General features: G+C 36.4%; 1 long non-coding RNA gene across 1 annotated transcript; it reads right to left on the reverse strand.

Annotated features, from left to right (window-relative positions):
• Nucleotides 1-278: 278 nt before the first annotated feature.
• LOC115421982 (uncharacterized) lies at nucleotides 279-13,654 on the reverse strand. The gene is made up of 3 exons (XR_003935773.1): nucleotides 13,539-13,654; nucleotides 13,225-13,309; nucleotides 279-378 (listed from the first exon to the last, which is right to left on the reverse strand). It is a non-coding gene; the product is annotated as an uncharacterized LOC115421982 (long non-coding RNA).
• Between the last annotated feature and the right edge of the window lie 561 nt (nucleotides 13,655-14,215).

The following is a 14,215-nucleotide window of genomic DNA, read 5'->3' on the forward strand; positions in this document are numbered from 1 at the left end:
GATGACTGTTTAACATATACTGTAGTATAAGGTGCTACAGACTATCATGTACAGAGTTCCTAAGTGTAATATACATCAGTTTTAACCCTTTCATGCATCAATTATGAGAACCTTAATAATTTTCATTCGTCCTTTAGGCATGAAAAAAAAAACAATGTGATTGTAATGATCAGTGTACGAAAACTGAACCCAGATGGCATGACCCAGAGACAGAAGTAAAGTTCACAGTGTTATATCAACACCACTCACTGACAGTTCATGAATAGTATATGAACAAAATCTTGAGGACAATGGACGCTGAGTTCTTCTCTGGGTTAGTACTCCGGACTGGGGACGAGAACCCTCCGTCCGGTTCGGTAGTACGCGTCGGTACCCCGACTAGGGAGAAGCAGAGGGAGGTCAGTGGCGGAAACAGATCCTACAGGGAAAGCAGTCAGACGGGCCACAGGACATAGGGATCAGGCTAGCTCATGTACCGAAAAAGTCAGGTGAAGAGGTCAAAACACTCGAGGTCAGACAGAGGCAGAAGAACCGACATGGAAAAGGCAGACAGGCAAAAACCAGATGGCAAACCGGGTCAAAAAACAGGTAGGCACACAGACAGACAGGATCAAAACGCTGGTAAGTACTTCACAAGGAAAATACAAACTGGCGACTGACCAGGGGAAGAGACAGGACTTAAATACACAAAAGGGAGGGACGACAATGAGACACAGGTGGAACAGATTAGGGCGGAGTCATGTAATCACACAGGTGGACACCATCAGGGAAAGGAAGCAAGACAACACACATGACACATGAGGGAAACTTAACAAATAAAACAGGAAATGACAGACAACATAAAAGACAAACCAGACTATCGTCTGGGGACAGGCTTGACAGTGATTGACATTTCTTTATGAAACCTATTTTCACAGTTGCATAAATGTCCACATCAGCTGACACCACGTGTTTTATTTTTTGAAGCCAAGAAACACGTATTTACTGATATAAAGTGTGAAAACTATCAAATAAAGATAGTTTTATTGCTGGTAATTTGATGTTTCTCACATTTTAACATACTCTAATACTAGTTATTACTCACTTCATGGAGATAATATGCAAAAAGAAAAAAAGCAATGTTAAAAAAAAGACCCTGTAAATGACAGTCTAATAACCATAACCAACTTTATTTATAATGCACTTTAAGAACTTTACAGCTGGCCAAAGTGCCGTATACCAAACATAAAACAAGGCATTAAATAAGTAAAACTAGTGATAACACGAGTGTAAAGCGGGCTAAGAACAACAAAATACAACCACCATAAAAACTAAGACAAATTAAAATCTGATAAAAACAGCATTTAAAAAAATAGCAATTATCAGTTGATTTACACTCACACATGTTAGTGCAGATCAGGTTAATCGAGAACAGCAAAGTTAAAGGAACGATATGAATGTCAGTGTATTATGGGATGGTGCATTAGTGTCCACTGTGTTGGCTGGTATGGAACTAAAACAACCAAACCTGTGAATATGCAAGAGAACAGCTGCAGAAGAACTGTCCACTGGAGTGACCACTGGAGTGACCACTGAGCATAAAAGGGTTAATCTGTTTTCTACCTGTTATTTACATTATTAAAACTCTAAACAGATGTTATTATGTCATTATGGAAGTAAAAGTCATGTGTTCTGTTGTATAAATGTGAGCTGGGGGTGGATTTATCCCGTTTTCTTCTTCCCACTCGCTTTTTGAACAGAACATAGTTGAATTTATTTGATTACTAGTGTACATGGCAGTTGTTATTTTTGTCTTGATGCAACTTTATTTATTAATGTATTTGTTCTGATATTAGTTCCTTGTACACAAAAAAAATTTTATTTTTTTTTCTACGGCTCAAAACAAATAAATGAATGATGAATGAATGATGTGTTTAAAAAAGGACATGTTTTCTTCAGTTTCTGTGTTCTGATATAAAACCCTTTGAATTTACTTTTATGAACATCTACATCGAAGGTCTCACACATGCAGCTCAGGGTCCAAATCCAGTCCACCAAAGGGTCCAGTCTGGCCCCTGGGATGAATATGTGAAACGTAAAAATTACACTGAAGACATGAATCATTTTAGGTTCCACATACAGACTAATTTAATCTGCAGTGGGTCAGATCAGTACAATACTGTCATAACAACCTAGAAATACTCACAACTCCAAGTGTTTCTCTTTATAAATGGATGCTTCTGTGAAACTGGGTTCATTTTCATACATACCACTTTTCCATCTTTTTAAACCCAATAATATTAAAAGGTAAATGGAGACATATTTCCCCCCAGGATGTAAAAAATTAAACTCTTGCCCTGAGCCATCCCATGATTAATGAATTTTTAATCAAATACTGGGTCCAAAAATACGACCTTGCTTAATTCAAGATTTGTTTTTTTTTGTTTCATTTAAGATTTTTTTTGCTTAATTCAAGATTTTTTTTTTTGCTTGATTCAAGATTTTTTTTTTTTTGTTTCAATTAGATTTTTTTGCTTAATCAGATTGCTATCAAGATTTTTTTGCTTAATTTTTTTTGCTTAATTCATATTTTTGCTTAATTCAGGATTTTTTTTGCTTAATTCAATTTTTTGCTTATTCAAGATTTTTTTTGCTTACTTCAATTGTTTTTGCTTAATTCAAGATTTTTTTTTTGCGTAATCCAAGATTTTTTGTGTTATTCAAGTTTTTTTTTTTTTTGCTTAAATCAAGAATTTTCTTTTTTTTTTGCTTAATTCAACATTTTTTTTCTTAATTGAAGAAATAAAAAAATCTTGAACTAAGCAAAAAAAAAAAAAAAAAAAAAATCTGCCACTGGAACAAATAGAAATTATCTTGTTCAGATTTGTTGAAATCAGATTTTCCAGATCTATTGTCTATACAGTTCTTATATCTCACTGAAAAGTTCCTCTTCATGTGACTCTGTCTTATTTTAAGTGTGATGATATTGGACAAGAAATAAAAAAAACACTTGGTCAGATTTAGATTTTTTGCAGTGTGAGGGTCAATGAAGTTCATGTGTATGTGCACTGGTCGTCTTACATAATCCATCGACTCATTTCAGGCAGATATAGAAGTCAAAGGGGGTTGAATGAACACAAGCTTCACCTCAAACTAACCTTCTGTTCCCGTTTCTGCAGCTTCATGTCACGCTTCAAATTGTGAAAATTCAGGCAGCAGAAAGCGTGAGGAGTCAGGAATATCTGCCGGTGTCATGTGTTGCATCATGCTGAACGCCCCCCCCCCTCCTCTGTCTGCAGCTTATCTCAGCCTCTCAGTGACTTTCCTTCCCATCATCCCCTGTGATGTCCGACGCCCGGGGGGTGCAGTAGTAACTGTCTGTCAGTCACTCTGCTTCAGTGTCTGGGCTCCGTCCGGCCTCTCTGATCCATTCTAAATAGCTGGAAGTGGCGCGGCGTTCCCTCCTCGCCGTCACTCATCGCTGCATGTGTTAGACTTCCCACTCAAACTAATTAATGTGACCAGTTGCTGTGAATTCAAATAGAAGGTGGAGGTTTAACACAGCGCCTGTCATCAGCCACCAACGACATCACAGCCAAGCCAAGGATTCAACACCTACAACTACAGCTGTGTGTCGACAAGAATCTGGACATACCATACAACTCACAACACTAGGAACATGATACCACATATCACGATACTGTTAAAAAGGCAATGTTTTGTTTATTTCTTTTTTTTAAATGATTGTTTGCTTGAAAAATTGAATCACAGCAGAAATCTGCACAAATACTAAACACATCTGTATTTGATCAGACAGGAGCTGATGTGTCTATCACAAAATGTTCCTGTGTTCAAACTGAAATTCTGTTTTAACAGACATTCCAGTTTCAGATCCTGTTCAAATGTTCAGATTCTGTTAGTTGCAGTAACTAACATCAGAACAGGATTTGAGTTCAATCCCAACAAAGGAATGAACATTATTTAATAAAACGTGTAAAATAATAACAAATAAATATAAACAATAAAGAAACCAAAAACTAAAATGATTTCCGCCATATCTGCATTTGAATAAATACCTAAAAAAATATACGATACAGTAACTTTTTTCATGTCAATACAGATTGTGAAATGAAATAAGCGTGATAGACTGCAGAACCGATAGTTTAGATAGATAGAACAATGGATAGAATAATAGCTAGAACAACCAGAAATATAGATAGAATGAAGAACATAGATAGAATGACAGAATGATGGAATGATAGAACGCACAGAACGATAGATAGAACGTAGAACGATAGAACGATAGATAGAACATAGAACCGATAGAACGATAGAACGATAGATAGATAGATAGATAGATAGATAGATAGTAATAGATAGATAGATAGATAGATAGATAGATAGATAGATAGATAGATAGATAGATAGATAGATAGATAGATAGATACTTTATTGATCCTTTGCAGGAATTCTTTGGTTACGACAGCATAAAAAAAAAAAAAAAAAACACACACTGAACCCATTCCCAACAGACACCAACACTGGACGTAAGAAGTGATAAAAAACAGAATAAAAAGACCTATAATACATAATATGTACAGTAAAAGTACAGTTAAAGTAGTGGTAAAATACTACCATAAAAACCCTGAGTACTATATGCACATCTTCTGACAGCCCTACCTACAACCGGTTTAATTTATTCAAAATGTGCGTATTGTACCAACATTAGAGCGGCATCCAACAACACATTAACATCACACCGTTCGACTTGGAGTTCCACTTTCATTTGACATTTACAGCTGGTTATAAATTCCAGACTTATGAGAGTATTCTGAGAGTTAAAATGTCAGTGGGAGTTAAAGCTGTGACCGGCGAGCCTCCTATCTTCACAGACGTCATGGTGGTCTGGAATCTGAGGGGTTTGACTGCACACCACGGAGCCTTTGGAGTCTTTCAGATGTTTTAACACACAGATTTAACCCTTAAGGACTCCCATTAGAACAGGACGACATTCAGTTATGAGGGTGTTCCAATAAAAGCTTCAGAAAATAATATTTATTTTTTACCTACTCTTTTGCGACCTTTTTATAGGAAGAACTAAACTTTCAGTATGTGACCATTAATTACCTGGTCAACAACAAATTATTGTTTTCAGTTTTTTGAGCTGATTAGGATAATTTTGGTGCTGAATCCAAAAAAATCACATTCATTTGGCGCAATCAGGTCAACTTTCTGAACTATGCTACATATTGGCTTTTTAACATTTTTGCTTACATTTATGGGCATTTTCACATCATATGATACAAAATTCTTTCATATTTTTGCAATAAACAAGTTCTGAAGATTTGACTTTTGCCAATTTATGATTAATGGTTTTTTTTAATATTACAGGTGAATGAAATGGCTTCGACTAGAAGATCTTGCAAAAATAAGCCTGACGTATTCTGCTACATCTGCGGTGAATACACCATTGTACCGAACAGGAATCAAGTCACAAGTTTCATAAAGTGTGCTTACCAATCTTATTTTGGTTTAAATTATTATATTTTGTGAGAAGATCAAATTTTTCAAAATCAAATTAGCAAAAAAACCTGACCTGATTGAGAAAAACAGATGTCATTTCGGATTTAGCGGTGCAAAATGGTCCTAATTCAGTTGAAAAAACCTAGACAACTTGCAAAAAACATTTTTTTGTAACCCAGTGTTATCATTATTATACGTCATAAATGCTTAAACCAGTGTGATCTGATCGGAGAATTCAGGCTTAATTTAACCCTTTCATGCACAATGGTCACTACAGTGGACAGCTACTCTCCAGCTGTTCTCTTGTATATTTATGGATTTTGTTTTAGTTTCATATCAGCCAACACAGTGGACACTTCTGCACCATTCCATACACTGACATTCAGACCATTACTGTATCTTTGCTGTTCTTGATAAATCTGATCTGCACTAACATGTTTGAGTGTAAATCAGTTTTCAGTTACTAGACTGTAATTAACAGGTTACTTAAACAAAAAGTTTTTTTAAAATATATATTATCTCCATGCAGTGAGTAATAACTAGTATTAGAGTATGATGAAATGTGAGAAAACATCAGATCTGCTGCATTAAAAATATTATTTCATAGGTTTCACACAGTATATCACTTTCTGATATTGCGTTTTAAACACATGTTTCTTTGCTTCAAAAATGAATAAACACTTGGTGTCCAGCTGAGTGGGCATTTTTGTAACTCCATGAAAAATTGGTTCGTTAAAAAAAAATTCTATTGCATTGTTTTTTTTATGCCTAAAGAGGAATAAAAATCTTGACTTTGGTTCTCATAATTCATGCATGAAAGGGTTAAAGTTAGAAAAAAACTCGGTGCAACCCTAAATACTCTGTCAACAAATGTAACTAAATATGGAGCCTCTTTTACACTACATGAACATGTCACCTGGACTGGAACTGTATAGACATTCTATTGTTTATATTGTTATTGACCTGTTTGTTTATTTATTTTCTTTCCTTAAATGTACCAGGATGCACTGTCTTGCTATGCGTGTTTTGCTTACATTGCTTTTTTTTTTTCTCTGTGGGTTCTGTTTGTTTATCATGTCCGGTGTTAATCTTTGTATTATGAACACATTACTTGAAATTATAAATGTGATATTTGTTACATGTTGAAAAGTCTTGTAAATAACATTAAAAAAACAACAGTGTGATATATTAAAAAAAATAAATAAATAAAAAATTGAATTTGTATCATATTTATGACAAAAAAACGGTAAATGCTCATAATGAATATGACAGATACAAATATTTACAGATGAAATACAGCTATCAATCAACTATACAAACCACAAAAATACAGAGAAAAACTCATCCAAATCACACTAGTAGAACACTCCAAAACAGCACCATCACTGTTATATATAAATATTTACATGAATTCACACCTAAAACACTGATAAAAGTCAGAAAAATCTTCCATGCTTCTCTCACCGACTGCACTCTGCTGCTCTAAGCTCCACCCACTTCTATCCCTCGCCCTCAGATTCAGATCAAAGACGCCGGTTGGATTAAGGGGCCGTTTACACGGCGTAGGATTCAGTCGACTCCGGGAAGATTTCATGGCGGATTAGCCTTCTGTTACCATGGAAACGGGGCCTAGAGTGCCTGAATCCGGAAACTTTTGATACCAGGGTCCAGGGTGGAACGTTATCGATACGCTCCGCATTTCAGCTCCGTGTTAACGCGAATCAGAGCGTTCCGGGGTAAAATATGACGCAGCCGAGAACCGCCAGTTAACCCACTCCAGGCCAGTTGGTGGCGGTAATGCGCCTCCAAGCTGGTTTGCCAGCCTCTATGACACAATAAAGCTGCAGAAAAAGAAGGAACAACCACAACAACAATGGCCGGTTTCAGAACAACATACGTGCTGCTAACTGTGCTCAGCTCGTCTGTCCAGACAAAGAAGTCCTGCGTCTTTGTACGACCACTCGCCATTGTTGTTTGTAAATAGTGTTGTCCTCCTCTTCTTCTTCTTCTCTTCATTTAAAGGCTGTCTAAACCGGAAATTGTTTGTGTGCAGGCGCGTGTTTTACCGCCACTGTTTCACTACAGCTCTACATCGCCAGCTACTGGTCTGGCATGGCCACTACAGCGTATTCAGCCGTCCTCGCGGACTCATGTTAACGCAGATCGTTATCATAGCGGCTTCGTCTTAACGTGGAATGATTTTATAACGCAAAGGAGAAATCTTTGTGGAGTGTTGCCGTGTAAACGTACCCTTCGTCAGTGGTATAAATCAGTTCAGGAGTTTCTTTCATTTGAACGATGGTGGATGAAAGTAAGTTTTCATCCGAACAGATCTACAGATAAAACTACTGTAAATAGAAGATTAATTACATTATTGATCGTTTTTTTTTAGCTGAACTTTCCTTTGGTTATCTACGAAGTGAACGTTAGCCTCTAATTTCATGGGTTTTCAACATTTCAGTGTGATTCTGCTGTGAAATTAGAAGAACCCTCCCTCTGACTGGTTATTGTTCAAGTTGTTTTAACATTTGTCTCAAATGGTTGAATTTTCTCCCTCTGTTTTGCATTTATTACCCACTTTGCTGACATTTATCTTCAAACCCAGCCGTGTTATTAATATTTTCCTGTCTTTAAGAATGCAAATGACATTTATGCACTTCACCGAGTATTAAACGACACTTTATTTTATTGGGTTTGACAATCGGCTCTATTTATAGCGGAACAAGTTCATGAGGCCAGATGGATATTCCACATCCTTGTCTTATTAGAGTTCTCATTCAGTTTAATTAAGCACCCATCCTCCAGAAAAGTGATGAATTTTACTTTGTCACAGACATTTTCCCCTGGTGGATTCACTATCGTCTGAATTTTACCAGCTCTGACAAACCAGAACCTATTAACATGTCAAAGACGTTCAAGGACGTGGACTGGGATTAAACTAGTTCTACTGGAGCTGAAGTGGGTTCATTCTGGAATATGACGTGGAATCCTGATCCCTGTGGGAGGTGTTCTTTATAATGTGTGCGTCACCATGTTAGGTTTAGGGCGTCCTCACATTAAAGATTAGATGCACATACTAATAGGGGTGGACCATATAGGCAAAAAAAAAAAAAAAAAAAAAAAGGATTATTACCTCTGCCAAGGAACGGTGGAGGTTATGCATCATTGGGGTTTGTTTGTTTGTTTGTCTGTGTGCAAGATAACTCAAAAAGTTATGGAAGGATTTTGATGAAATTTCCAGGTAATGTTGATACTGGCACAAGGAACAATGATTAAATTTTGGTAGTGATTGGTGACTGATCTGCCTTGACGTACTGCAAAGACTCTAGTGGCCAAGGGTCAAGGATGCTTGACCACATGTCTGTCTATTATTACCTCTGCTAAGTGAAATGGCGGCGGTTATGTTTTCATTAGGGCTTGTTCATCTGTCTGTCTGTCTGTCAAGACAACTCAAAAAGTTATAAACAGATTTTCCTGAAATTTTCAGGAAATGTTGATACTGGCACAAGGAACAAAAGACTAAATTATGGTGGTGATCGGGGTGGGTGGGGGTTTGTTTGTTCGTCTCTCTGTTCGCAAGATAACTCAAAAAGTTATAGACGGATTTTGATGAAATTTTCAGGAAATGTTGATAGGGATGGGGTGGAGTCACCCAAGAAGATAACTGTCATCCACACCCGAAATTCGGAGCTTTTTGCGACTTGAATTCCTTTCTGAGCCCTCGTCCAGAAAGACCAGTGCTGGCTTTTATATTTCACATGTGATCAGAATAAATCGTTAAATTGAGACCAAGTGCATTCTGAACTCATCTTGGGAGCTTCCAATCAACGAGCACGAATTATCCTTACACTGTCCCGCATTTTGATGAAATTTTCAGGAAATTTTGAATCTGGCACAAGGAACAAATGATTCAATTTTTTTTGAAGGGGGGGGCTGATCTGCCTTGGCGGAGGTCTGCGCACTCAGAGTGCTTTTCTAGTAATGAATGTAACATCTGAGGAATGCCTTGACTCCAAGTGAATGTTAATGTAAAATAAATAAAGGTTAGTTCAGTGGTTCCAACCTTTTTTTTACTCCTGACTCCATTTTAACATGACAAATTTCTGTCGACCCCCAGACATTGAAAACTGAGCCTTTTTTTTTTTTTTTTTGGCTAAAATTAATTTGTTTTTGATCCTGTATTAGTTTTCTATCCTCTGTTTCAAATCCAGGTTAATTTTAGAGGACATTTAGTCTATATAATGTCTATTATTGTGGACAGAGGCAGTAAACCCAGGTGTAGATTACTGCACAAAGGGAGAATGTGATTTTCCTTGGTCAGGATCTGTCCAGTCAGTCCAGCTGTGATTTACAAGGAGGACAATTAATACTGAACAAACAAGAACTGAAACTATGAATTATGAAAGAGCTGCAGCATCTGAAACTGACCACAATGAACATCTGACAGATAAACAGAACCACAGTGCCGCAGTTTCAGCTTCAGTTTGTCTGCTATGGATTGGGATTGGTTCTGTCAACTCAACACAGATTTATATTAGGAAGTTTTCATTTTTATTTTTATCAATTACTAGAAATTTCAGGCAACCCCAAGTGGGGTCCTGACTCCAAAGCTGAAAAACACTGGGTTCGACTCTGGTGGTCAGAGGTCAAAGGCCAAGGATGCTGTGACCACATGTCTGTCCATTGTAATGAATATAACATCTGAGGAATATTTTGACTCCAAGTAAATGTTTATGTAAAATAAATAAAGGTTCGACTCTGGTGGTCAGAGGTGGAGGTCACTGAACTCCAAAAACACCATTTCACCTAAAACTGGTCGTAATAGTGAATGAACAGGTGATGATAGGAGGCTGATGAATGCATCCGACTGAGTCATGGTTCTAGTTTATATTTGGGGAATTCGGAAAATCCTGACTCCAACATGTTAACTGAGAACAACAGTTAACTGGATGGAACTGCTTTTCAATCACTGGACTTGAAACAGTAATTGGTTTTCCGGTGACGAGTGCGCTACAAATCCACAGTTTCCGAAAGCAACAGAAGGATCAGCCGGAGCGAAAATCCTGGATTCAGCTCAAAGCTCATATCAGAAAAAACATCATTACATGTAAACTGTCAGCGAGTGCAGCTGAGTAATACCTGTCACACTGTTTTACACGCTGCCTAGTCACAACTTGTCTAGACGTCCTCATGCTCCCCCCAACACGCACCCGTTCCAAATCCTGTTAACGCCGGCAGCCAGCGCCACAATAACCTACATTCGACAGTAATCACACTGACTGAGGAGTGTGAGAGTCGCAGCGTTCGGAAACAGCGGCAAATCCTGGTGACGGAGCACAAGACTGGAGGGAAGCTGAGCGCCGGGGAGGGAAGAGGGGCTTTTTCCTTTTGTGCGTTCCAATAAATCGTATTTGGATAAGCTGGACATGCGCTTTGGAGCGCCGTGCTGCTGTGGCCGGGCTCCACGCTCCTCCACCCGCTGCAGACGCCTCATTCACAGCATTTACATTCATGTCATCTGGACCAGAATGGGAGGAGATTTAGATTACACCTCCGCTAAACTGGCTCTGACATCTGTGAGCGGTTCACTTTGTAGTTTGACACAAGACTACATGAGACTATAGTATAAACTTTAGCATTGTGCCATGAGGAGGCAGCAAGGAACCGAAAACAGTTCTATAAAAACATATAAATAAACCGTATATACCCTGATCGATTGTTTATTTTATTTTGAATTTAACATTAAAACCAAAACAACAAAAAATTTTATATAAAAAGAAAAGAAAACCTATTTGAAAAGGAGCAGGATGAAGTTTAACCTCTATAGCCCCGCCCCCTTACCCCATCCTTCTACCGACCCTGAACTCTCACGTCAGATCCCAGAAATAACTCAAACAAATCCAACGCATGTCAGACTAAACTCTGACTGAGCACAAACACAAAATGCCATACATATCGAAAATAATCTGTTCCTTTCATAACAATAATACACATATTAAAAACAAACAAAAAAAAAACTTCAAACTAGAGCGAGATTTAAAAAAGCAATAATTATATTCATTATGTACCATGACATTCATTTCTTCTTTATCTTTAAGGTGTATTTTGTTTATATTCCAGGGCTTTCCCTACTATTATAAATCTTAAATTTTGGACATTATCTATGAGAAATAACATAAAATCCATTTGAAAAGCATGAACATTTAACAAAATGACTTTTTCTACATCAGAGTTTATCTAAAGTGGCATTAGTTTTCAAACTTTTTGTCAATTATTGTTTATCTATTCTAGATTTTGACATTTTTTTGTACATAGATAACACAACTATAGACAAAATAATTGCATTAATTGGTGCATTTTTTTTTTTTTTTTTTTAAATTACTAACACCTAAAACTCCCAATCCTGTGTCACAATCAAACTCTCTGTAATATTTTTTTAAAAAGTGAAATTAACTACAGTTTTTAGTCAAATGACATTCAATTTTTTTTCCTAAATCCCACAACTCCTGAACCACAACAGAAGCACCTCATAAAACATCTAACAAACCTCCAGAAACACAGCGAAAACACTCACTTTTGAATGTTTTACTTCATTTTAGTCAAATGTATTTTGATATTACACAAAAATTGTATCTTTGAAATAATTTCAAAACATCTTCTTCTGGATTACAGAGAGTACAATTAAATACTGTGGAGGCCAGTGTATAAGCACTAAGTCACAAAATCATGGAACGTTTTTCATCAGTTTGTATCCTTACCAACTACTAATGAAAAAACAACAAACAGCCTTTATACTTATTTTAGTGATAACTGGAACATTCAAAAAATAATTGACATCAATTGAAATATAAATGTTTATTATGATAATATTAGCATCTGAGCTGAACTGACAGAAAAACAGAGTGAACAGTGTTTATTCCCTGATATTAAGTCCTTCTGAAATTAAGTTAATCTGTTTTTCATAACATTTGACTTGTGGGTTGGCAGTATCAGTAAACAGATTTTATGTTTCTTTGGTTTGTTTTCTAATTATATTATTAATATAGATCAACAGGTAAGCAAAAAGTTTTTTTTTTTTTTTGGCCAAGTAACAACAGAAAACCTTCACATAAATATTCCAAAAACAGGTAAAGGTCCAGCGGTTCCACGGGGACACATGTCCTGTTCAATAGTGTCTGTGTTTAAACTAAATAACTGATCTGCACATTTAATACATGTATGAATAGGTCTGAGTAAGTACTTTCACATGACACATGGTACAACTGACAGAAATAAAATTTTGGGGTAAAAATACTTAAATTACTGCTGCGTGACACAGGGACTCAAAACGAACATCATTATATACATTGACTAAATCTTTTTTTTCTACAAGTGACAGTTAAATTTTGTAAACAGTTCCATAAAATAGAGTTCTTAAACTAAGAAAAAGAGCCTGTTTGAGAGATGACAGGTGAAACTTTAATTTATGATACTAATGTTGACTTTCTGGTCCATAATCTAATTTATGTTCAACAGAAGACAGTTCTAAGCGTAAACTGATCAAACTGCATTACTATGAGCCAACAAACACAATATTCATGAACCTAAGTTGACTATGAATGGTTTTATTATGTAAAGTTAGTTGATGCTGCCAGCTCCGTCCCCTCAGACACTGATAGTCCAGTTGATCATTCCTTCCCACATGTATGACACATATAAACCCTGTTAACATCACATACTCACAGCTGGAGCTGATGTTGGAGCAGCTTCATCCACATCTGTTTTATCCACTCTAACTCCGACTGTTTTCATCTTTTCAGTCTCCACCCTGATTGGAAATTACGCAGGAGGAGGACATTTAAAAACTAGACGTTATATGGCAGCAGACATCAGAATATCAGACATGAACACAGACAAAAACACTGGTGAACTGTTCAAATCTACACATTGGCTAAGCTAACACTAAGCTAGCTGTAGCCAAGGCACTAAGCGAACGCTAACAAACTGAACCCGTTTTGGACAAATGTAAAACTTTAGGGTTAAACTACAAACCTTACATAAAGTCTGTGGGGATATTTTCCTTCTGGACCGTCTAATAATGACTTATGATGTTTATTTTGGTGAAACGCCGCTGTTTAATAAAAGCCAACTTAGCACCGTGAAGAGAATGACGTGATCATGTGACACCTTATCTACGTTTTGATTGGCTGCGAAGTTAAATCACTTCCCTCACCCATGATTCCCCACTGCGTTACCATAGTAACCCTGGCATTAATAGCTGAGTTTACCTGAGCGTCCATGAATATCCAACAGGTAGAAATAAACTCACAGAGACCCTTCTATCAGGGAAATTCACCCATAAATACTAATAATTAAAAATAAATAAATAATAACAATAATTATAAAAAAACAAAAAACAAAAACAAAACAAAACAAAACAAAAACAGCAAACTGGAGTCCCACCATTTTTATGCAATTTTTTTTTTTATTATATCACAAGTCAGATCAAATGCAGTTTAATAATTGAAAATTAGGTAAAAACACAAAAAAAGAAAGAAAAAAATATAAAATGATATATAAACATAAAATATATAAAATAAAATAAAACACATCATTACATTCTGTCTCCAAATTAGTAGTAAAATAAACACAGTACCAATATTACCTCAACTACTGGTACTACACTAATTTGTCTGCAAGTTCATTTATTAATAAATTGGTTGAGGAGACTATG

Source organism: Sphaeramia orbicularis, chromosome 7 (genome assembly GCF_902148855.1).
Source record: "Sphaeramia orbicularis chromosome 7, fSphaOr1.1, whole genome shotgun sequence".
NCBI lineage: Eukaryota > Metazoa > Chordata > Actinopteri > Kurtiformes > Apogonidae > Sphaeramia > Sphaeramia orbicularis.